The following is a 27,088-nucleotide window of genomic DNA, read 5'->3' on the forward strand; positions in this document are numbered from 1 at the left end:
TGTGGAAAAGGACATGGAAGATATAGAATGTAGGGAAATAGATGGTGACATCTTGCAAAATGTCCAGATTACAGAGGAGGAAGTGCTGGATGTCTTGAAATGCATAAAGGTGGATAAATCTTCAGGACATGATCAGGTGTACCCTGGAACTCTGTAGGAAGCTAGAGAAGTGATTGCTGGGCCTCTTGCTGAGATATTTGTATCATCAATAGTCACAGGTGAGGTGCCGGAAGACTGGAGGTTGGCTAACATGGTGCCACTATTTAAGAAGGATGGTAAGGACAAGCTAGGGAACTATAGACCAGTGAGCCTGACCTCGGTGGTGGGCAAGTTGTTGGAGGGAACCCTGAGGGACAGGATGTACATGTATTTGGAAAGGCAAGGACTGATTAGGGATAGTCAACATGGCTTTGTGCATGGGAAATCATGTCTCACAAACTTGATTGAGTTTTTTTGAAGAAGCAACAAAGAAGATGATGAGGGTAGAGCAGTAGATGTGATTTACATGGACTTAAGTAAGGCGATCAGCAAAGTTCCCAATGGGAGACTGGTTAGCAAGGTTAGATCTCACGGAATACAGGGAGAATTAGCCATTTGGGTACAGAACTGGCTCAAAGGTAGAAGACAGAGGGTGGTGGTGAAGGGTTGTTTTTCAGACTGGAGGCCTGTGACCAGTGGAGTGCCACAAGGATTGGTGATGGGTCCACTACTTTTCGTCATTTACATAAATGATTTGGATGTGAGCATAAGAGATACAGTTAGTAAGTTTGCAGATGACACCAAAATCGGACGCGTAGTAGACAGCGAAGAAGGTTACCTTAGATTACAACAGGATCTTGGTCAGATAGGCCAATGGGCTAAGAAGTGGCAGATGGAGTTTAATTCAGATAAATGCAAGGTGCTGCATTTTGGAAAAGCAAATCTTAGTAGGACTTATACATTTAATGGTAAGGTCCAAGTTTGTGAGACATGATTTCCCACGCACAAAGCCATGTTGACTATCCCTAATCAGTCCTTGCTGAACAAAGAGACCTTGGAGTGCAGGTTCATAGCTTCTTGAAAGTGGAGTCACAGGTAGATAGGATAGTGAAGAAGATGTTTGGTATCCTTTCCTTTATTGGTCAGAGTATTGAGTACAGGAGTTGGGAGGTCATGTTGCAGCTGTACAGGACGTTGGTTAGACCACTTTTGGAAAAGTGCATGCAATTTTGGTCTCTTTCCTATCAGAAGGATGTTAAAAGGGTTCAGAAAAGATTTACAAGGATGTTGCTAGGGTTGGAGGATTTGAGCTATAGGGAGAGGCTGAACAGGCTGGGGCTGTTTTCCCTGGAGCATCGGAGGCTGAGGGGTGACCTTCTAGAGGTTTATGAAATCATGGAAAGGGTAAATAGACAAGGTCTTTTTCCTGGGGTGGGGTAGTCCAGAACTAGAGGGCATAGGTTTAGGGTGAGAGGGGAAAGATATAAAAGAGACCTAAGGGGCAACCTTTTAACGCAGAGGGTGCTGCATGTATGGAATGAGCTGCCAAAGGAAGTGGTTGAAGGTGGTACAATTGCAACATTTAAAAGGCATCTGGATGGGTATATGAATAGGAAGGGTTTGGAGAGATATGGACTGGGTGCTGGCAAGCGGGACTAGATTGGGTTCGGATATCTAGCTCACATGGACGAGTTGGACTGAAGGGTCTGTTTCCGTGCTGTACATCTCTATGATTCTCTGCTATCTGTGGTAAGTCATGTCGATATTTTAGCTCAACTCAACTCTTTACAGTGACTCAGAGGGGAGCTCACAGACGATTATGTTTCCCTGTTGTTCTAGATGATAGGTTTGGAAGGTTCCATTACCATCCAAAAGCTGATGCAAGGGAAGACCATCATCTACAAATTTCCTTCCAGACCAAAAAGAAAAGGCAATGCGGAAATTGAATCCCAAATGCTTTTACTATTTGCAATTTACTATGACCAGTTTAATCCAATAATTTGAAATATTTCAAACATTATTGTTAGAATAATATATCTGACAGAGATAAAGATGCCACAATGGAAGTCATGGTATTTGAGAAAAATGGGGTCTCATTACATGTGCATTTTTTTTTGTAAATATATTTATTTGCAAATTTTTTTTAACTTTGCAAGCATATAAAATTATTGAAAAATACAATCAATAACAAATATCAGTATAACAAATACAAAACAAAATACAATTTACAATACAACTATTGTCTACCAACTACTAACCTACCCTATAATACAAAACAAACCTTAACACTGTGCAAAGCAACACCAAAAAAAAAGAAAAGCAAAAAAATCCCCACAGAATACAGAACAGCTATGCTTGGCACAAAGCTCCCAAAACAAAGGAACGGGAGCATTGTATATATACCTGCATTAACTCAGGAGACCCTCTCCAGGGCCCAGGGCTTGACAAACCTAACCATCCTGGTTAAACAAATACCCTAGTTAAGATAGCTGACAAATCTATATAACATGTGCATTTTACATACCATGATGATGCAGGAAAAGTCTTGCAGTATTACAAAGAATGCAGCCTGTCAGTAATGTTTACAGCAATTTGACAGGGAGGAGGTGGTGTAAGGCAATAGAATGTATTCCGATACTGCTGTGATACCACAATAACACTTTCATCAATCTTTGAGTAAAGGAAACTAACTTTTATCAAAATGGAGATTCTGTAAGATGCTGTTGTCAAGGAGATGGAGGGCACACTTGTACCAATTGGCCTATTCACATTCACATTATGTTCTCCTGTCTTGTGGAGCTGACAAGACAAACAGTTCAACACTTAGTAGTCAGTGTGGATAATATCTGTTATCTGCATTATTACGTCAAAAAATAATGATGAACTGACCACATGTACTGGTTTAATGTAGCTTCCACTTTCTTTACTGATAGTGTGGTAGAATGTGGGACCCAGCAGCATCATGGAGACACAGTGCATCAAGGGCTACATTGCCTTGCGATGTACATTGACACAGTAGCCGAAACAAGTATTAGAGATTGTACAGCACATTGATAGGTAGGACGGGGAGAAGATAAGGAGAGATGGGGTCAGATTACAAGGCTGCCAGTGCAAAAGGGTAAATCTTTGCACTAGTTGTTGCTGCTGAAACTCCTGATGCTGGGATCTATAAGACTTCCTCCATTTCGACCGAAACTGAATAGACAGGGACTGTGTGGAAATCCTTAACTTCATTTCATAGGTAACAGGAAGGTTGGAAAGATGGTTATTGTGCATGAGGTCTGCTCTCAGTGGGGCACCATCAATATTCAAGACTGTAATAGCCCATGTTGAGGTGGATTGGCCATGCTAAATTGCCCATGGTGTTCAGGGATGAGTAAGTGAGGATTAGGCATGGTTAATTTAGGGCTACATGGATTTGATAGGAGGGTGGGTTTGGGTAGGATGCCCTTCAGAGGATCGGTGTGAACTCAATTGGCTGTATGGTCTCCTTTCACACTGTAGGGATTCTAGAATATTATGATCTTTCAATGTGTTCTGATGTCAGTCAGAGAGGAACTCGGGAGCTTTTAACGCTTGTAACTACTTGACTAGAGGGGAAAATAAACTATTTTAAAAAGCAGTAGTATCTGGAAATTAATGCACTGGTCATTTTGAGTTCCATTTTAAGGTGTATATTGTGAGTCAGAATAATAGGATTTGTTCACAAATTCAATTGGTTTTTCCTTCTGGGTTGGGAGGTGAGTTTCCTACCCAATGATTGGCTGTGTGAATCTTGAGGAAGAACTGATCACAAGAGAAGCCCAGAGGCTAAAAGGTAAAAAGAGCCCATACAGTAACAGGCCTTCACCAACAGGTTGACAGAGGTATCTCCAAAAGGTAACTGAAGCATTGGGTCTACCTAACATTAATGAAAGGATATTAGGAATACAGTCAACTCTGCTATTATGCGGTAGTTCTGTTCTCATGCAATCCTGTAATAAGGAAATTGAGTATTGGCAGCACCATTTAAACTAATGGGGCCAGAATCACGTTATAACCAATACAGGCTTTAAAAGTTTGCGCTATAGAAATAGTGTCCTCAATTCATCAATCGTGCTACAGCAAATGCGCATTAATAAAATGCACATTATAGTAGTGCGACCTGTAGTCCAATGTTAGAGATTGCTTGTTTTACAGCAAATAAACAGATCGAATTCATGGTGAAAGGAGTAACACTCTTACCAAGCAAAAGGAATAATTACTTTGTCTTTTCGGTATCATTTATGGTCCTGAATATATCAATGAAGTACACACTTGGTCATCTCTTTGAAAGATGAACATTAATATGAGTTTCACTAGTTATACACTCTTCCATTCCACCCTCACAAGTCTACCCATTTAAAAGAAATTATTTATTACTGGGGCACAGGCAAAGGGTTGGTAGTAAACATATTGGGCTTTATGACAATACATTAGATTTTTTAAACAGCAATTGTCAGGTGCCAGTCTGCAAATTTGCCATATTTATTGTATTTTCTTTCTAAATATGTGTCGATGGCAGGATTATAAACTCAACCTCTAGGATTGCTGGGATATTTTTATAATCATTGGTAATTGTCAGTTGTCTCACTGTTTAGCCTTTTTGATCTATTTTTTGGTCTTGCCCCCTAACCTAGCCTTTTTCTTCTGTTTGTTGTGCAAGTCAGGCTGCCCTCCAAAAGAATTAACTAAAAATTAACCAAATCACCTCAAAGACAGTCTCATTTAAGCAGAAAGGAGTCTCCAGAAAGTGAAAATTAACCTTTTCCTGGCATTGCCTAAACTGTCTTGAAGCCAAACACATCAATAAGTCTTCACAATGTTCTCGTATAAAAAGATTTTATTACCCACTCTACATGAATCTGACCACAAAAAAAATCTTTCTCTTTACGACTCCTTGAGCCACATGCCATTCATATTTCCAGAGAGTGAACTCCCTCCAGGCCCTTGCACAGTTTTAAGGGGTTCTATTTATTAAAGATTAAGAAACATTCCCTAATGGCAATTTATTCTGAAGTAGTAACGGTTGTGGACTTATGTAAATATGGTGTTCTTTAAAGATTGCAATTTTATTTTTAAAGAATGAAGTTTCATTTGTAACATATTCTGCAAATCCATCATATTAAAACATCAGCAGAAATGGATATAGAGCAGCTCCCCTTACAGCTTGGAGGCTGTAGGTACTGGCCAGTACAACATTACATGAGTGATATTCAATAGATGTCATTGGCTAGCCATGGTTATAGCCAATACACCATTATAACCAAATTTATTAACCTTAGTGCAAGCCACTGCTAACACTAGGCATATAAAGGCTTGTCTGCAGGCCTGGCTATTCTAGTTCTGAAGGAGAGTCATCATGGACTCAAAACATTAACTCTTTCTCTCTCCACAGATGCTGCCATACCTACTGAGTTTCTCCAGCATTCTCGATATTTGTTTCAGACTTACAGTATCTGTAATATTTTGCTTTGATTTCGGTAAAGGCTATTCATTGAATATAATTAGTTTTAAAAACAGCACCTACAGAGGTAATACTATTCCACTGGAAACTTCTATCTTTGGTTTTAATCAAAGTTTGGAATTCTATAGTGTGTCCATTAGGCGTACATATCTTGGGTTGATCTGTGGTCCAACAATTGTGAGTGCAGGACCTTGACCTCACTGGGGGAGTTGCTGGGCATGTTGAATTACATAACATATGAACATAAGAACTAGGAGCAGGATTAGGCCATCTGGCCCATCAAGTCTGCTCCGCCATTCAATAAGATCATGGCTAATCTGTTTGTGGACTCAGCTCCACTTACCAGCCCACTCACCATAACCCTTAATTCCTTTACTGTTCAAAAAGCGATCTATCTTTGCCTTAAAAATTGCACAATGCATTCCCCACCTTTGGCCCCAATTCTCCATCCACAATGCAATTGTGTGTTGCTTGCTCTCTGCTAACATACCATGACATGCTCAGTTGCCACTGCCTGTTGCTGGCTCTCAGTTGGTTATGCGAGTTGATTGACTCAACCACTAAGACAGTTCTCCTCCCTGTAAAAAGTCACGTGTGTTTCCACAATACTGAAAATTGGAATGTTCGTGCATGTGACACCATTTCAACCAGTAACCTGTAAACACAGCCAAATGAATAAAGAACCACAAAGGCTAAAGTATACATGCCAGTACTGAAAGAAATACGCTCAGTGACAGGGGTCTGTTATGCACTTTTAATTTATCAATTAACTAAGTGTGGATTATATGTCTCAGAGAAGGTTCACTTGGCTGATACTAGGTATGGAGGGATTGTTGAGCAGGTTGGGCCTGTACTCATTGTCATTTAGAAGAATGAGAGGTTCCTTATTTAAACACACAATTTTTATAATTGAAAGATTCTTAGGGGACTTGACAGGGTAGATGTGGAGAGGTTGTTTCCACTTGTGCGAGAGTCTAGGATAAGAGGGCATTATCTCAGGATTGCAGGTTCACAGTTTCAGAGTTTCAGTTTCAGTTCTCATTGCAGCATTACTTCCACTGCACATATTTGTGGTCACTTGTACAGAGCTGATTTCACCAAGAATCTGACACAAACTTTGCCCAAATCCAGATTATATTCTTCAAGCCAATGTCTTCGCAACAAATCCATAATCCCAATGGATAGTTAGCACTTTCTAAATGAGACTTGGACAAACTATGGTCCTCATTCAGCCCACAGGAGCTTCTTATCCAGCCCATGACTCCTCCAGGGAGAGTACACAAGGTGAGCGAGGGGACATGTCTGAGCCAAATGCACATATGTTCTTGGTGGCTGGCCAATAGACATCAGGCATGATAGAAACATGGTTGATGGAGAGATTCAAGGGAAGTACTTCCAGGTAAGCGGAGAGAACAAAGGCAGTTTTGTTTTGGGGAATGCATGCAGCTATCATGTTAAAGTAAGCAAGAATATGTGAAGAAGTGAGAGTAGCACAGGTAACTGTGTTTTTAAGATTAGTTATTCAATTACTGCAATTTTGCTTTGCTTTTTGGTTTCAGCCAGAAGTGCCTGGTAGATGATCCATCTGGATTTCCTCCAGAGGTCCTCAGCATCACAGATGCCAGTCACCAGCCAATTCCATTTACTTCACATCATATCAAGAAATGGCAGGAGACACTGTATACTGCAAAGTCTACGGGCCCCGACATCATTCTGGCAATAGTACTGAAGACTTGTGCCCCAGAAATTACATCCCATGGTGAGCTATTCCAGTACAGTTACATCACTGGCATCTACCCCATAAATTGGAAAGTTGACAGGTACATTGTACACACAAAAGCGGGAGAGATCCAATTCATCTAAACAGTGTTACATTAATCTACCATCCACCATCAGGGCATATCCAGAGTGCTGCAAAAAACAGTACTTTCTGAGCAATAGCATGCTCACTGATGCCCAGTTTGGGTTGTGCCAGAGCCATTTCTGACCTCTTTAAAGCCCTGGTTCAAACATGGACAGGAAAGCTGAATTCCAGACAGTGATTACTCTTCATATCAAGACCACAATTGATCAAGCGTCACACCAAGGAATCCTTGCAAAAACTATAATCAATGGAAATCAAGAGAAAATCTCTGTTAGTTGCAGTCACTCCTCACACAAAGGGAGAGAATTGTAATTTTTGGAAGTCAGCTGACTCAGTTCCAGGACATCATTGCAAGCGTGCATCGGGGCTTAGGTCCTACACCAAACTATCTTCAGCTACTTGATTAAGACCTTCCCTTCATAAGTTCAGATTTGGAAATGTTCACTGATGGTTGCACCATTCTTGACTCCTTAGACCTTGAAGCAATGCCCAGGCTTGGACTAACAAACTGGCAAGTAAAATTCAGGCTACAGAAGCGACAGACAATATCCATCTCCAATATAAAGGAATCTAACCATTGCTTCTTGAAAATTAATGGCATTATTATTGCTGAATCTTCCATTATCAAAATCCTGGGGGTTACCTTTGACCAGAAACTGAATTATACTTGTCATATAAATACTGTGGGTACAAAGGCAGGTCAGAGACAAGGAATCCTGCAATGAGTAACTCAGTGCCTGACTCCATAAAGCCTGCCCACCATCTACAAGGCATAATTCAGGAGTGTGATGGAATACTCTCCTATTGCCTGCATGTGTACAGCTCCAACAACACTCAAGAAGCTTAACACCATCCAGGACAAAGCAGCCTGTTTGATTGGCACCACATCCACAAGCATTCACTCTCTCCACCACTGACGCTCAGTAGCAGCAGTCTGTACCATCTCCAAGATGTGCTGTAGAAATTCACTAAAGATCCTTAGGCAGCACCTTGCAAACCCATGATCACTTCCATCTAGAAGGACAAGGGCAGCAGATACATGGGAACGCCATCACCTGTAGACTCCCCTCCAAGCCACTCTCTATCCTGGCTTAAGAATATATCGCCATTCCTTCAATATCATTGGATTGAAATTCTGAAACTTCCCCACCCCCCCAAACACAATGATTGGGGGAACACAATGATTCAAAAAGGAAATTCACCACCCCCTTTTCTAGGGCAACTCGGGATGAACAATAAGTGATGGCCCAGCCAGCAACCCCTAGATCCATGAATGAATAAACAAAATTTGGAAGCATGAGGACTACCTGCAGCAAGCCTGTAGGTATATATGACTGAATATGAGCACAAGCCATCTCAGTTTAATATTTTCAAATGGACATCTCAGTGATCAATCTGTCTATGCACTTCCCAAAGTGTGAGTTGATAAAACATGTTTTGTTCCTACCAGTGGTGAAGCTAAGCTTTAGATTTTTAAAAGAATGTAATAGAAAGTGAAAAATGTGTGGTTTTAAGTTATGTTTTTTACTATTTTGAGAGGATTGAAAATTAGGAATGTGTTGACTAGCATGTGCACAACAGATTATAGATGGACGTATTTTTAAAGATGTGCAAAGTATTACATCGGGACAGTAGGAATAAGAGAGGACACAAACCACTGACACCCCGTGAGATGTGGTGACTGCCTCTGAGGTGCCTTTTGGTCTCTTGACACTTTCTTTCTCTTTCCTTTCCCTCGGAGTTCTCTTCACTGTGGTCTAGTGGCAGCACCAGCTTCTAGACCACAGTAAAGCAGTATCTGTATTGACAAGACAAAAGCAAAATATTGCAGATACTGACAATCTGAAATAGAAGCAGAAAATGATGGAAGTACTCAGGCAGGTCAGGCAGTGTCCTGTTGGGAAAGAAAGAGTAACAGCAGACTTTGCTGACATTATAACGAGGGGTGATCAACTGCCTTGCCTACACTAACCCAAGAGGATAGGAAGAAGAGGGTCTGTTTGGTTTTGTTATTGTCTGTAATGCATCATGATGATGGTATAATTAGCACAACAGCAAAGGCTTTTATGTTTTTTGTCCCAAAATGTATTTTCATTATTATTGCTCGTTACTTGTGTATTTTGCCAGCCTTCTTCCGTACGTTTTCATACTCTCACTGAATGGTGGAGGAACTGTATAGCCTACTTCTGTTTCTACGCTCCTACACTGGGGTTTAGCCCTCTGGAAGAAGGTTTTGACCCTTTTCTAGACCCCTTCAATACCTTGTGTACAACAGAAATGTCACGTACCTAATAAACTTGTTTTGTAACTTGAAATGTTATTTTTTTTTGTCACATTCAGCCCAACTGATGCCATTTACAACAGTCACCATGCTTCAAATAAGTATTTGTATTGTACTTGCAATGTAGAAAATGCAAGCCTTTTACCTTTTATTGGCAACATGATTTTTCCAATGAAGAAGTGCCAGCACTGCCCCGTTCTTTGACATTATTACAGTATTGGCTGTCATTTCATTTTGCATCCAAGTATATATTCAGATAGCACTAGTTGTTCTTTCACACTTGGACATCAAATCATGTGACTGATTCGTTGGTACATAAAACAGTCTACTGATCTTATTGCCCACAATTTATGATGTTATTATTTCAGTATTGTCTTCCCAAAGCCCCTTCTCTTTTGGTCAATTCTTTTCATGCCTGTCTCTGAATATGAAATCCCTATGCTCTAAATGAAGGGGGGGGAGGGGGAGGAATTGAAAGCATTAATAAATTTTTTTTCACAGCCGTTTTGTTGCACTACGAAGATGAGCAGACGGCCCATTGAATACAAGAGTAAAATCTGGTAAATGTGTTACTTGTTGTCCAACACTGATGCAAATAGTTACTACTTGTGTCTCTCTCCCACAGCAATCAAACTATTAACCACAGCGGATATTCAATAGAGGAGAAATGTAGCAAGCATCCAGAGTCAATACATCAATTTAAGTGTTGCTGGCTTTGTCATCTGCAATCCCAATTCTGAATTCATCTTTTCAAATGAGTCCAATTTACATCATGCCTCAACAGGAGAATAAACGACCAATATCTTTTCTTCAGGAGGGGTTCTCCATATCTGGAGAACAATGGTAACATTAGATTGCAAATGTCCTTTAACCATGTAGGAGAGATAGCCCATCCCCAAAGTTCCCTTCTATTTAAACTTTCTTCTTGACTGAGACCTCCTGCCAAGGATGAATCTAATCTAGACAACCATTTAAATGTACAGAATTGTTTAAGATTTCCAATATTGATGATGTGCAATTACGATGTAAATAGTCGGGTGACTTCTATCAGGTTGTTCAGGCTCAATTGTCGTTTTTAAAAAGTACCTAACTTAATGGATTCCCCAATCCTGAGCTCCTGAGATTTAAAAAAATCTTTACAAAGCCTCTGATACAACTAGCAAGAAGGAAAATTGCAACATCCTCAATCTTTGGTGCTTTGGTTTATACAGGAGGAAGGCAGAGCATAAATAAGATGATGGAGCTCAGTCTTTGAATTTGCATCATAAATGCATCTATAAGTACACTGGTGCTTCGAAACTTCTTCACTTCTGAGCTTAATGTCCTCCTGACTGACTTTCATCCAACTCTCTCCATTAATTCAACTTGCCTCAGATGTTAATTATCCATACGTTGATGGCATTAAAATGTATAGGTTTTACTACCCTGGATTGTTGCTGCACATTGTATTCAATTTTCACAGGATTAGACAATACAGAAGAGGACTTTCAACATCAAGTCTGCACTGACAATAATTACTTTGAATCTACATTAATCCCACTTTTCAGCACTTGGCCCATAACCTGGAATGTTATGACATTTCAAGTGCACATCCATTTACTTTTTAAAGTTGTCAGGTTTTCGGCCTCAACCATCCTCCCAGGCAGATTCCCACCACCCTCTGGGTGAAAAGCCTTTTTCCTCATATCCTCTCTGAATCTCCAGCCTTTCACTTTGAAACGATGCCCCCTTGTTACTGATCCTCCAATTAAGGGAACGGCTGTTTTCTGTGCACCCTTCCCCCTCAAAATTTTAGTCACCTCAATCAAGTCACGTCTCAGCCTTTTCTGCTCTAAAGAAAACAACCCAGCCTCTCTTCATTGCTAAATTGTTTCACCCTAGGCCAACATCCTGGTGAATCCTCTCTGTGATCTGCAATCACATCCTTCCTGTAGTGCAGTGACCAGAGCCACACAGACTGTACTCCAGCTGTGGCCTAAGTAAAATCCTGTACAGCTCCAACATAACCTCTGTGCTCTTATAATCTATACCATAACCGATAAAGGCAAGCATCCAATATGCCTTCTTAACTATTGTATTAACCCGTCCTGCCATCTTCAGGGACAAACATCTCAAGATCTCTCTGTTCTCCTGAGCTTCTGAGTGTGCTGCCATTCTTTGAATACTCCCTTGTCTTGTCCCTTCTTCCAAAGTTTATCACCTCATACTTTTCAGGATTAAGTTCCATTTGCCACTGATATGTCCATCTGACCAAACCCATCTATATCCTTCTCTAACCTAAGACTTTCTTTGTCACAAACAACTATCTGACCAATCTTTATGTCATCCAGAAATTTACTTATCACCACATTTTCCTCTCTATTATTTAAATATATTAGAAATAATTTGGGACCCAACACTGATCCCTGTGCAATGCCACTGGAGACCAGGTTCCAGTCAACACAAACAGCCTTTTACGACCAGTTTGTGCCTTACTAAGTTAATTTTGGACCCAACTTGCCAAGTTGCCCTAGATCCAATGTGCTTTTACCTTTTTTAACAACCTCCCATGTAGGACCTTATAAAATCTATATAAATTGCATCAACTGTACTATACTCATCTGCACACCTGGTAACCTCCACGGAAAATGCAGGATCTCCCTCTGACAAAGCCCTGTTAACTATCTGCAATCAAACCTTGCCTCTCTAAGCAGAGATTGATTCTCTCCTTCTGAGTTTTCTCCAATAGTTTCCCTACCACTGATGTGAGACTCACTGGTCTGTAATTCCCTGGCTTATCTCTACCACTCTTCTTGAAAAGTGGAAACACAGTCAGTGTACTCCAGTACTCTAGCTCCTCTTCCACAGCCAGAGCACAATTAAAAACTCAGGCTCAGGCCCCTGTAATTTCCTCCATCTCTCACAACATCCTGGGATACAACTTGTTGAGATCTGGGAATCTGTCCAATTATAAGTCTTCCAATGCCTCCTGACTCCCAATGTCAAACTGCACAAGAACCTCACACTCTCTCTTTGTGAATTCTTCTCCAAATTAACACCCCAACAATGTCCTCCTGCTCCATACATAGAATGCCCCTTGGTCCCTACTGGGTCCTACTCTTTCCCTGGTTATCTTTTTCCCTTGATATGTTTATAGCATTTCTTGGGTTTCTCTTTAATTATAACTGCAAGTGTTTCTCATAGCCCCTTTTTGCTCTTTTAATTGCTTTCCTGAGTTTCTGCACTAGCGTCTTCATTGATTTGCTCCCTTTGTACCTATTGAAAGCCTTTTTTACTTCTTACACAGACCTGAATATTCCTCGATATCCAGAGTTCTCTAGGCTTGTTGCTCCTACATTTTGCCCTAAAAGGAACACATTGGGTCTGTACTCTCCCCACCTCCATTCCCAATGCCCCCCACTGTTTTGCCATAGATTTACCCATAAAGTAGCTGTTCCCGTCTACTTTAACCAGATCCTGCCTTTTTAAATAAAATCTGTCTTCCTCCAATCCAAAACCATCTTTTGCAGACAATCGTTTTCCTCTTCCACAACAAACTTAAACCATATGGTGTTGTGGTTGCCATCACTAAAATGCCCTCCCACTGCCACCTCGAATACCTATCTGACTGTATTCCCCAGAATTAAGTCCAGCATTACAGCTTCCCTTGTTGGATATTCTACACGTTGATATAAAAAGCTCTCCTGAATACATTTCAAGACGTCTGACCCCTCTAACCTCCTTACACTGTGACTATCCCAATTAGTGTTGGGAAAGCTGAAATCCTCTGATATTGGATATATGAATATCCCCTGATAAGCCCACTGTCCAAAGATGTGCAAGCTAGGTGAATTAGCCATGGTAAAGATCCAAGGTTATAGGGATAGAGTAGGGAGCTGGGTCTGGATGGGATGCTCTTCAGAGTGTTGATAGGCCAAATGGCCTCATTCCACACTGTACAGATTCTATGATTCTAATTTTATTTCTTTGATTTTGTTTTTAAATTGCTGTACAGCCCCACTGTAACCATATCTTTCATACCTCCTTTTGTAGTCTTCATTACTCTAACTCTGGCTAACTAGTTGTGAGTATCTGTAGCCAGCTTAATTATCTTCTCTGGAGCTGCTGCTCAAAACCACTCTACCAATTTACTTCTCTCCCCAGTTTGAAAAGACATTTTAAATCGTATTCTATTGGTAAGTCTTAATCACCTCTCAAAATTATTTCTTTTCTTGGTACCTATTTTCCTATACATTTCACTCCAACCCACATTGGAACCCACATTGGAATCAACATTAAGTGGGTTGCACTATGGACCAGCAAGTTAGACCTAATATTATAGATCCCAATGAAATTAATGTAATATCATTTCTCTAATGCCAGGTTACAAAGTCTCTGTGTCTTATAGTATAAGTGAAATTTATCTCAGTAAAAATGAACAACAACTTTCGTCTCTTGTGTTGTTCTTAATCATACCAAATGTACCAGTCAATCTGGGATGGTTCTAAATGAACCATTCAATAACAGGCAGCAATTATGCGATATTTTCACATCCTTCAGAATTACTTGAATCACAACATATGGTATAAGCTTAAAAAAAAGGATACTAAATAGATGTCGGAGTAGAGCAAGATACAAAACAGAGGGAGATGCAAGAATTGGCAAAAATTAATAAAAATAAGGGCATTACCATTGCAGTCATCGGGAGGCCATGTTTATAAAATGCTACTGGTGCAATGACTGCAAAATTGCAAGGATTTAAAAATAACTTCTAGAAGTGATAATCTGTGACAAAGTTAACAGTCGCTTGGATAAGGGTGGTTAATGAAGGAAAGCTAGCACTGATGCGTTAAGACAAATCACATTTAATGGACTTAGTTGAGATTTTTGGTTTGGTAATAGAGAGGGTTGATGAGGGTAACACAATCAAACCTTTTGAAATAAATGTTCTGCTTCAAGTTGAGGATTGTATCCAGTTCTGCACTCCACACATTCAAAATGTACTTTAGAAGGAGTGTGAGGCTCTACAGGAGGTACAGAAAAGATTTATGACAGTGAATCCAGGGATGAGGGACTTCAATTAAAAGAGAAGGGAAGGTTGAAAGGACATTTGACAGAGAAGTTCAAAATCTTGAGGAGTCTTGGTAGAGTAGATAGGGCCTTTTGATGGAAGGGTCAGGAAATCTCAGACAGATATTAGTGGTGATTGGTGAAGGAACTAAAGACAGCCTGAAAAACATTTAACGCAGTCCACAGTTAAGACCTAGAATGTTTTGCCAGAGTGTGTGGTGGAGACAGATTCACTTATAGCTTTCAAATGAAAATTGGGTAAATAGCTGACCTGAACCATCACATCGAGAGTACTTTGCATAGTTTTTGTACTTAAGAAGGGATAAAATAAAAAAAACTGCTGATGCTGGAAATCTGAACCAAATACAAGAAGTGCTGGCAGCATCTATTGAGGGGTCTCATATTTTTCAGATTAAATGGTACCTCTGCTTTTGCCTCCACAGATGCTGCTAGACCAGCTGCGTTTCTCCAGCAATTCTGTTTTTGTTTTAATAAAGGACATACTGGCACTGGAAGCTGTTCAGAAGAAATCATTCCTGGGATGAAGGGGCTCACTTTATCAAGAATGGCTCAACATTCATTAGAGTTGAGTAAAATGAGTGGTGACTAAATTGAAACATTCAAGATTCTGAGGGGGTTTGACAGGGTAGAGACTGAGAAGGCATTTCCACTAATGGGGGAGCCTTAAATTAGGGGACATAGTTACAAATTAAGGGGGCATTCATTTAAAAAGGAGATTTGTAGGAATTTCTTATCATGATATTCAGAATCCTCTACCCCAAAGAATTGTGGAGGCTCGGTCATTATATTAAAAGAGGTAGATAAACTTCTGAAATATTGAGGTGCTGAGGGAAATAAAAGCTGGCATGAAAGACACGTTGAGACCCACAACAAATCAGCCAGGATCTTCTTATAGATTCACAGAGTCAGAGTCATTAAGTCATAGAGTCATACAGCATGGAAACAGACCCTTCAGTCCAACCAGTCCATGTCGATAATAATGCCAAACTAAACTGGTCCCACCTGACTGTGCTTGGTCCATATTCCCCCCAAACTCTTCCTATTCATGAACTTCCCCAAATGTCTTTTAAACATTGTAACTGTACCCGCATCCACCACTTCCTCTGGCAGTTCATTCTACACACGAACCATTCTCTGTGTTAAAAAAAAAGTTGCCCCTCATCTCTTTTTTAATTCTTTCTCCTCTCACCTTAAAAATATGCCCCCTAGTCTTGAAATCCCCCATCCTAGGGAAAAGATACCTGCCACTCACCTTATCTGTACACCTCATGATTTTATAAACCGCTGTAGTGTCACCCCATCAACCTCCTATGCTTCAGTGAAAAAAGTCCTAGCCTATCCAGCCTCTCCCCATAACTCAAGCCCTCCATTCCTAGCAACATCCTGGTAAATCTTTTCTGAACCATCTCCAGCTTAATAATATCCTTCCTATAATAGGGCGATCAGAACTGTATACAGTACTCTTGCACGGTGGAGCAGGCTTGAGGGGGCAAATAGGCTACTTGTTATATTCTGACGATAAAGGACAGTTGCAGGCTTATGGAGAAAGGTGACTGGAGTCAGAGGAAGCTGAACTGCTCTTGCAGAGACCTGCAACCAACCTGAGGTGCCAAATAGTCTCTCTCTGTGCAATTGTAAGCATTCTACTAATCTATCGACTATTCCAATTTTATCTCATTAATTCCACAGGCAAGTTTAACAGCCATTGGGTTTGGGGAAGGGTCATGGAGGTTGTGGAGTATATAACAGCCAGAAAAGTCACCACAAGATCACTTTGTTGCATGGATCCTGGAAGTCAATAAAGAGGCTGAAACGTAGAAAGCTATGAGTTCTGAATAGAGGAGTTAAAGGGGTTGGTGCTATTGTGGGTGGCTACTGTTTGGGATGTCCAAGGCTCAATGCTTCAAATAGGAAAAACTAAATGGAAAGTGATCAGATTTGCTAATGATGCTGAGGAAGACACCAGGAAATCTGCCAGGACTAGAAGTAAATAAACTGGGAAGAAATAGGAATTGAAGGATATTAGCACGTATTAGTAAAAAGGCTGTGTTAGGGAAATGAATGGGACTGAAGGTTGGTAAGTCCCCAGGACCTGAAATTCTGAAGATATTCGACTGAGAAGAAGCAACTGTGAAATTGCTGAACACATTGGTAATCATTTTCCAAAATTCGATAGATTCTGAAATGGTTCCTGCAGATTGGATTCCATTCCTTAACTGTTGGGGGGTGATTGATTTTAGATGGGTCAATAGAAGGATCACTGTGTGCTCTTGAACTAGGAAAGGTGCAAGAGATCGTAAGCAAAATGAATACTACTGATTGTTATCTAATTATCCCTGCTGGAAAGTCATACGTTTGGATGCTGAGTAAGGACAAAAAGATACACCTCAGTCATTAACAACATTCCTGATGTGTTGACCATACTTCCATTTTAAAACTGTCATTGGTGCCTTCAAATTCCTGGATGGGTTTCTCCCTGTGTGGATTGATAGTCATGTGACCTCTACCATGAGGCACAAACTAGTGGTGGCCATTTTACCAGTACTTCAATAAAGACACTGTAAAGACCAGACTGCTGCCTTTTGAATACAGAACACGGTGTCAGAAGTGGATTTGGGGCTGAAGAGTTGTAAAAACAAAATTCACAGCCAGTGGTAGAGACACACAGGATTGTTTTAGGGGCATGAAAGTTGCTACAAGCAACTGAAAGAAGGCAAAAACAAAACAGAGAAACAGGTCAAAGTTGAAACACTGGATAAGACACAATGGCTGCACCACTTCCCCTCCCAGCTTCAATCAAAATGAAAGGTAGTTATTTAAGTACTACCTGTTTTTATCATATGTGCTGGTAACATTTCTGAATAGTGGCAGATTGTTTAGCAAGCCAGTGCAATGAAAAGTAACTACACTCCTAGTATTGTTGGGAAGAGACTGTTTCAAAGTATATTTCACCCTAAATATCTCTGAAGAAAGAAGAAACAAACAGAAGAAAGTTTTACAACTTTAATGGCACTCTTTAAATCCCAAGTGAATGTAACTTATGAATAGTATAGGTTCACTATTATGGCCCAAGGTGAAAGAACCCATAGATCAGAGTGATTTCATTAATTCAGCTTGAAGAATCCTGTGAATTTACACAACTAAAAGACAGCTTAATTAAAGACAGGACTGTATTAGATTTAAAGTATCATGCAGTGAGTGCACGTCAACCGAGAGAGGAGAAACAAAATCTTCGGGAAAAAAATTGACTTGGGAAGAGGTGCTGAGGTTGAACATCAACTATATTCATGGCAGAAAAAACCGATCTGATTGATACTCCAGATGCAAACAGAAGAACAATCACAGGAAAAGGGCAGGATACAAGGACCTCATATACACGAGAAGACACGTCAAGTGTGAGGAAAGTAGTGTTCTCACTGTAAGAAGCTGAATCAGTTTGCAACAAATGCATGGCGACAAGGAAGTATGACAATTAAGTACAGATAGTCTCAGGAAAATATCAGCTGAAGAATCTAATAAAGCTACCATACAACAGGTCAGTTCAGTTAGGTTAACAGGGCACTTGGAAAGGCAAGTACTGATTAGGGATAGTCAGCCTGGCTTTGTGCTTAAGAAATAGTGTCTCACTAACTTGATTGAGTTTTTTGAAGAGGTGACAATGAAGATTGATTAAAGCAGAGCCATAGACATTGTCTAAGTGGACTTCAGCAAGGCATTCAAAAGGTTCTGCATGGTAGACTTGTTAGCAAGATTAGATCATATGGAATCCAGGGGGATCTAGTCAATTGGATACAAAATTGGCTTGAAGGTAGGAAACTGAAGGTGGGAGTACAGGGTTGTTTTTCAGACTGGAGGCCTGTGACCAGCAAGGATCACTGCTGGGTCCATTGCTTTATGTCATTTGGATGTGAATATAGGAGGTATGGATTAGTAAGTTTGTAGATGACACCAAAATTGGAGGTGTAGTGGACAACAAAGAAGGTTACCTCAGAATACAACAGGACCTTGATCAGTTGGACCAATGGGCTGAGGAGTGACAGATGTTATGTTAAACGTGAAAGGGTTCGGAAAAGATTTACATGGATGTTACCAGGTTTGGAGGGTTTGAGGTGTAGAGTGAGGATGAATAGGCTATTCTCCCTGGAACATTGGAGACTAAGGGGTGACCTTACAGAAATTTACAAAATTACAAGAGGGCTTATATAGGGTGAATAGGCAAGGTCTTTTTTCCTAGGGTAGGGGTGTCCAAAACATATGTTTAATATGAGAGGAGAAGGATTTAACAGGGGCCTAAGGGGCAATTTTTTCACGAAGAGGGTGGTGCGTGTATGGTACGATCTGCCAGAAGAGGTGGTGGAGACCGATATAATGACAACGCTTAAGAGGGATATGGATGGATACATGAATAGGAAGGGTTTAGAGGGATATGTGCCACATCAGTTTAGGATATCTAGTCAGAGTGGACAAGTTAGACCGAAGGGTCTATTTCAGTGTCGTATGGCTCTATGATACATGCATTGTGTGTGCTGAAATGAGATTACAGGGAGTACATCACGTCAACATTAATTACCAGTGTCATTGCAACATGATGACCTTTACAGACCTGTACAATGTAGCTGAACATGGCAATCAAAAAAATACAGCCCTCGAAAATGAGATTGGGACTATGTATTGGCACCATACACATGCCAAGGGATCAGGTTACTCCATGAACCAATGCAGTGACAGGAATGAGGATCTAGAGTTCCAGATCATGGACAGCAAGCAAAAGCCAGTCACCTCAACCAGGGCAAGACTAAAGCTTGGACTGGTAACCCTCAATGTGTCAAAAGAGATGTGCAACATGTCACCACATACTAAACAATTGATCACAGTGCAGATGCTGGAGGTATACACAGCGCACTTACAGCATTAGGGTGTCTTCTGGGAGAATATCATCTCAAAGTTGATGAGAATGCAAGACCAATTCAGAATCTGCTGAGGGAAATTCAAGTTGAGCCTGAAACAGAAGAGCTGGGAAAGATGTGGGTAATTACAGAAGTGACAACTCCTATTGAATAAATTAGCAGTATGACATCGGTGAAACAACCTGGAGAGCTGGGAGAATGTATTGAAGCAAAGAACCTACATAGAGCTCCAAAAGGATCTCACTATCCAAGCTAACCATTGAAGGAGTTCTGCCATAACTTGAGAAGGCAAAAATCATCACTATCCTAGATTAGGAATATGATGGTGGCGAGTGAAGTTGAGTAAAAGCAGCAGCTTTCGAACTGCATGCTGGTTACCTTTCAGGAGATACGGGTGGCTCCACATGCTGTTTGGCAATTCCACTGCTCCAAAGGGGTATCAACTCAGACAACATGTTGGTGATCTTTCCCGAGTGGAAGCTGTAGAGGATGATCCGCTGGGCAATGGATGTGCAGAAACAACAGCAAAAGCTATAGTTGACCTTGATCAAAATCTGCCAAACGGCTTAACACAAATTGAAGATGTTTCTGTATGGCTCATGAAAGGGTATTTATGTGTGATCTTATTTCTTGTATTCATGGATTAAACACTGTGAAATTCATATTCCCATTATTCATTTTGCTGAGCACCAGGATCGTGTGGCAAAACAATGTTCGCATGGTTTTGTGGGCCAGTTTTCCACCACCTCCGAATGTTTTGCATCTAAAATAGCCACGTCATCCTGGAAAAGATTTCCCAATATTAAAGGTGCATCTTGATGCATGTAGAAAGTATGCCAGTCAAAGATTAACACAAAGAAAAACAAAGAGCACAGGCTTTTGGTGAGCTGGCCACCCTGTTTTGATAGGGTGGTCCATCAAGCATGGAGAATTGTGTGTGAACATCCTAACCTGCCGCATTTAGATTTTGTCACAGCACAAACTATGACCAGTGCATGAGTTCAGAGTTTTCTTTTTAAACCCATTATCAGTGTTAAAGGGCCAACATCATCCTGTCACCTTTACCTCTTAATGTGAAGGTTGTGGGTTCAAGTATGATTCCAGGGGGTACCTTTGCCATTGTACTGAGTGTGTGCTGCACTATTGGAGGTGTAGTCCTTTAGATTAAATATTAAATAGAGGTTTTATCTGACTTTCGGTAGCTGTAAGAAATACCATGCCACCAGTTAAAAAAAAACCAAGGAGTTCTCCAGATGAATATTTATCTCTTAACTAACACATAATGACCTCAGTGCCTTTTCTGGGACCTTTGCTGTGTAAATTGGCCCAATGTTCTATAGTACAGCAGTCACTAGATATTAACATTAAGTTGTAAATCTCATTACAATATTCTGAGGTAATGTAAGGTACTGTATGAATATAAGATTCTGGGTTTTTTGTGTATAAGTAATCTTTTATTTTCTTAAGATTGCTTAATTACATTAGAACATTAGAACTAGGAGCAATTCAACCCCTCGATCCTGCTCTGTTGTGACACTCATTGGTTACCGATTTCCATTGGTAAGCTGCAGAAACAGCCAAACCAATTCTGTAACGGCCTTTACAAAAAATTCATCTCTCAGCATTCAATTCTCAATAATCAACCAATGCAATGATAATTTATCTCCATCAGCAGTTAACCTTCTCTTTCAAAGTGGGGTGAGAATTCATACTTTCTGCGATTGTTTAAAAGCAGGGAATATTCTTTCGGACATAGTGACCTCAAAGTAAAGTCATTGGACTAGTAATCCAGAGGTCTGGGGTAATGGTTGGGAGGCATTTGTTCAAATCACAGCAACTGATGGAATTTAAATTCGGTTAATAAATCTGGAATTTTAAGTTTGTCTCAGTCATGGTGAACGGGAGAACAATTAACAATTGTTATAAAAACTCATCTGGTTATCTAATGTCTTTCAAGGAAGGAAATCTGTCCCCTTTGCCCAGTCTGGCCTAGTATGTGACTCCTGGCCTGCAGCAATGTTGTTGTCTCTTAAGTACCCTCTGAAATGGCCTTTAAGTCAAACAGTTAAGGGCGCTTCAAAGTAGGAAACAAATGCTGGTCTTGCCAGTGACACCCACATTCCTGAAAACTAAGGAAGTTGAGGTCAATTTTGAACATACCATCATGACAAACAGCATTTTGCTGAGGGCAAATACATGGCAATGCTATTAGTCATTTGGTGTATGTAAAGGATACAGAGCTGCCACAATTGACACAAAACACAAAATAATTATGGATAAATAAGGCAATTCAGCCCATCTTTAATTCTCCTCTTGAGTATAATCATGTTTTTTCATCGAAACCTCCTTTTTTTTCCTTCCTACTGGTCTATCTTACATAATACTCACTCTCAGTGCAAAGCATAACTTATCAAACAGTCCAAATTTTATTTTCTTTTATTCATTTGAACGTGTGTCCTCTTGAACTACTTGAATGCAATGTGCTGGCTTTGTAACTTTTCCATTCCATGACAATTGTGTTTAACAGTAAAATCATCTCTGATATTCCTTCTTGTATGTAAAATCCCATATAGTCTCCAACTCTTCATCATGAGTCAGACCTTTGTTGCTGGAAAAAAGACTTGTCTCACCTCTCTTTGACACATGAATGTCTCAAGAATCTAGAATGAGACAGTTTGAAGATTCCACCCTGTGAATTGTACTCTTGCTTTCTGCCTATATAGTTAAAGATTCTGCTGGCTTCTTCATTGATTGGATAGGGTCATAGAGTCATAGAGTTTACAGCATGGAAGCAGACACTTCGGTCCAACCCGTCCATGCCGACAAGATATCCCAACCCAATCTAGTCCCACCTGCCAGCACCCGGCCCATATCCCTCCAAACCCTTCCTATTCATATGCCCATCCAAATGCCTCTTAAATGTTGCAATTGTACCAGCCTCCACCACTTCCTCTGGCAGCTCATTCCATACACGTACCACCCTCTGCGTGAAAAAGTTGCCCCTTAGGTCTCTTTTATATCTTTCCCCTCTCACCCTAAAGCTATGTCCTCTAGTTCTGGACTCCCCAACCCCAGGGAAAAGACTTTGTCTATTTATCCTATCCATGCCCTTCATAATTTTGTAAACTTCTATAAGGTTACCCCTCAGCCTCCGAGGCTCCAGGGAAAACAGCCCAGCCTGTTCAGCCTCTTCCTGTAGCTCAAATCCTCCAACCCTGGCAACATCCTTGTAAATCTTTTCTGAACCCTTTCAAGTTTCACAACATCTTTCCAATAGGAAGGAGACCAGAATTGCACGCAATATTCCAACAGTGGCCTAACCAATGTTCTGTACAGCCGCAACATGACCTCCCAACTCCTGTACTCAATACTCTCACCAATAAAGAAAAGCATACCAAATGCCTTCTTCACTATCCTATCTACCTGCAACTCCACTTTCAAGGAGCTATGAACCTGCACTCCAAGGTCTCTTTGTTCAGCAACACTCCCTAGGACCTTACCATTAAGTGTATAAGTCCTGCTAAGATTCGTTTTCCCAAAATGCAGCACCTCGCATTTATCTGAATTAAACTCCATCTGCCACCTCTCAGCCCATTGGCCCATCTGGTCCAGATCCTGTTGTACTCTGAGGTAACCTTCTTCGCGATCCACTACACCTCCAATTTAGAAGTCCATGTAGATCACATCTACTGCTCTGCCCTCATCAATCTTCTTTGTTACTTCTTCAAAAAACTCAATCAAGTTTGTGAGACATGATTTCCCACGCACAAAGCCATGTTGACTATCCCGAATCAGTCCTTGCCTTTCCAAATATATGTATATCCTGTCCCTCAGGATTCCCTCCAACAACTTGCCCACCACCGAGGTCAGGCTCACCGGTCTATAGTTCCCTGGCTTGTCCTTACCACCCTTCTTAAACAGTGGCACCACGTTTGCCAACTTCCAGTCTTCCGACACCTCACCTGTGACTATCGATGATATAAATATCTCAGCAAGAGGCCCAGCAATCACTTTTCTAGCTTCCCACAGAGTTCTCGGGTACACCTGATCAGGTCCTGGGGATTTATCCACCTTTAACCGTTTCAAGACATCTAGCACTTCCTCCTCTGTAATCTGGACATGTTGCAAGATGTCACCAACTATTTCCCTACAGTCTATATCTTCCATATCCTTTTCCACAGTAAATACTGATGCAAAATATTCATTTAGTATCGCCCCCATTTTCTGTGGCTCTACACAAAGGCCACCTTGCTGATCTTTGAGGGGCCCTATCCTCTCCCTAGTTACCTTTTTGTCCTTAATGTAAAACCATTTGGATTCTCCTTAATTCTATTTGCCAAAGCTATCTCATGTCCCCGTTTTGCCCTCCTGATTTCCCTCTTAAGTATACTCCTACTTTCTTTATACTCTTCTAAGGATTCACTCGATCTATCCTGTCTATACCTGACATATGCTTCCTTCTTTTTCTTAACCAAACACTCAATTTCTTTAGTCATCCAGCATTTCTTATACCTACCAGCCTTCCCTTTCACCCTGACAGGAATTATACTCTCTCTGGATTCTTGTTATCTCATTTCTGAAAGCTTCCCATTTTCCAGCCGTCCCTTTACCTGCAAACATCTGTCTCCAATCAGCTTTCAAAAGTTCTTGCCTAATACAGTCAAAATTGGCCTTTCTCCAATTTAGAACTTCAACTTTTAGATCTGGTCTATCCTTTTCCATCACTATTTTAAATCTAATAGAATTATGGTCGCTGGCCCCAAAGTGCTCCCCCACTGACACCTCAGTCACCTGCCCTGCCTTATTTCCCAAGATTAGGTCAAGTTTTGCACCTTCTCTAGTAGGTACATCCACATACTGAATCAGAAAATGTTCTTGTACACACCTAACAAATTCCTCTCCATCTAAACCCTTAACACTATGGCAGTCCCAGTCTGTGTTTGAAAAGTTAAAATCCACTAACATAACCACCCTATTATTCTTACAGATAACTGAGATCTCCTTACAAATTTGTTTCTCAATTTCCCTCTGACTGTTAGGGGGTCTATAATACAATCCCAATAAGGTGATCATCCCTTTCTTATTTCTCAGATCCACCCAAATGACTTGCCTGGATGTATTTCCGGGAATATCCTCCCTCAGCACAGCTGTAATGCTATCCCTTATCAAAAAGGCCACTCCCCCTCCTCTCTTGTCTCCCTTTCTATCCTTCCTGTAGCAGTTGTACCCTGGAACATTAAGATGCCAGTCCTGTCCATCCCTGAGCCATGTTTATGTAATTGCTATGATATTCCAGACCCATGTTCTTAACCATGCCCTGAGTTCACCTGCCTTCCCTGTTAGGCCCCTTACATTGAATTAACTGAAGTTTGCCAATACTCCCCAGACTCTGTCATGTTCATCTTTAGTCAACACCATTCCTGAAGGATACATTTGTTCATTCGAAATGAAGTAATTTACACTTTGCCCAGATGGGCCAATGGGCAGAGAAGTGGCAGATGGAGTTTAATTCAGATAAATGCGAGGTGCTGCATTTTGGGAAAGCAAATCTTAGTATGACTTATATGTTTAATGGTAAGGTCTTAGGGAGTGTTGCTGAACAAAGAGACCTTGGAGTGCAGGTTCATAGCTCCTTGAAAGTGGAGTCGTAGGTAGATAGGATAGTGAAGAAGGCGTTTGGTATGCTTTCCTTTATTGGTGAGAGTATTGAGTACAGGAGTTGGGAGGTCATGTTGTGGCAGTGCAGGACATTGGTTAGACCACTTTTGGAAAATTGCGTGCTGTTCTGGTCTCCTTCCTATCAGATAGAAGTTGTGAAACTTGAAAGGGTTCAGAAAAGATTTACATGGATGTTGCCAGGGTTGGAGGATTTGAGCTATAGGGAGAGGCTGAACTGGCTGGGGCTGTTTTCCCTGGAGCATCAGAGGTTGAGGGGTGGCCTTATAGAGATTTACAAAATTATGAAGGGCATGGATAGGATAAATAGATAAAGTCTTTTCCCTGGGGTTGGGGAGTCCAGAACTAGAGGACATAGCTTTAGGGTGAGAGGGGAAAGATATAAAAGAGACCTACGGGGCAACCTTATCACACAGAGGGTGGTGCGTGTATGCAATGAGCTGCCAGAGGAAGTGGTGGAGGCTGGTACAATTGCAACATTTAAGAGGCATTTGGATGGGTATATGAATAGGAAGGGTTTGGAGGGATATGGACTAGATTGCGTTGGGATATCTGTTCGGCATGGACAGGTTAGACCGAAAGGACTGTTTCCATGCTATACATCTCTATGACTTCCAACTGCCACTGTGATGTTCAATTTGATATTTTATTCAATTCCTGCTATAACGTTTTGAGCTACAATTTCTCCTAGTTTGGGATAATTTGAAAACTTAGCCATGTTACATTCAAGATTTTAAGGCATTTGTCAAGATTTGGAATGCAGGAAGTGAGGGTCAATGGGGGGGACACAAACTCCCACAAATGCCACTGAACTATGAGATGGCTGCATACAGATCCATCAGTGGAAAAGTGAAGCACATATAGTTGTGTTGCTATGTGGATCTGGAGATTTTACAGAAAGTGTGGCATGGGATGAGAGGAAAGGACCAGCAGTATGATAAGGAGAAACCAGTGAGTGTAGCAGAAAGGGGATGGGTTATCTTGTCAGATAACTGAAAAGGTTAAGGGTGCAAAAAATGCTAGGAGGGGACAGTGGTGACAGTCACAAGTAAGATTGTGAGTGTGACTTTCACAAACATCTTCCTGTCTGATGACCTGCATTGTGAGAGCAATTTTGTTCTTTCCTTAACGTTTGCATGCCCAGCTGCGTGTGGAATGAAAAGCTGCATCTGCCTTATGTCCTTGGGTCAAATTATAAATTGAATGCTCTCTGTTCCTATACATTGCAGAGGAGGAGCTGACACTGCAGAGCAGCCCTTCACCTTGTCCCCGGTTTCTGCAACAATAGAGTCAAGCACACCTCATACCACAGCAAGAACACATGTGGTGCAGTTAAAGTTTAAAATCATGTTGGTTAAGTCAGAACATTCTGACCCTGCAGCTATTGTAATTGCAGGAGTTCAATACTGCAGGGGCTGCTAGCACAACAAGGGGTTGGAAATAAATATTTACACACACATTGCTCTCACCGTCTTGTTAACATGATATTTTCCTTCCCTTCTGTCCCTCCCTGAAAGAGTTGCATCTTCATGGTGGGGTGCAGCCCCTCAAGAATGAATGGTGTAAAGCTATTTGACTGCAAGTGCCATCACAGTGGATGTTTAATCTATCTTGAGCCAACATTCATTGATATACACATATTCAATAGGACGTGGGAGAAAGACAACTAATGGAAAAACAGTGCTGCATTTTAAAACACCTTCCCTCCTCTACCATGGGACACAGGGCTCAGTGGTTAGCACTGCTGCCTCACAGTGCCAGGGACCTGAGTTCGATTCCAGCCTTGGGCAACTGTCTGTGTGGAGTTTGCACATTCTCCCCATGTC

The 27,088-nt window shown here is 41.0% G+C and overlaps 1 protein-coding gene across 1 annotated transcript in view; it reads right to left on the minus strand.

The window, feature by feature from the left end:
* The window catches only part of hnf1ba (HNF1 homeobox Ba), a 155,324-nt gene that overhangs the window by 121,908 nt on the left and 6,328 nt on the right, over positions 1-27,088 (minus strand). The window lies entirely within an intron of this gene.

Source organism: Chiloscyllium punctatum, chromosome 19 (assembly GCF_047496795.1).
Source record: "Chiloscyllium punctatum isolate Juve2018m chromosome 19, sChiPun1.3, whole genome shotgun sequence".
Lineage (NCBI taxonomy): Eukaryota > Metazoa > Chordata > Chondrichthyes > Orectolobiformes > Hemiscylliidae > Chiloscyllium > Chiloscyllium punctatum.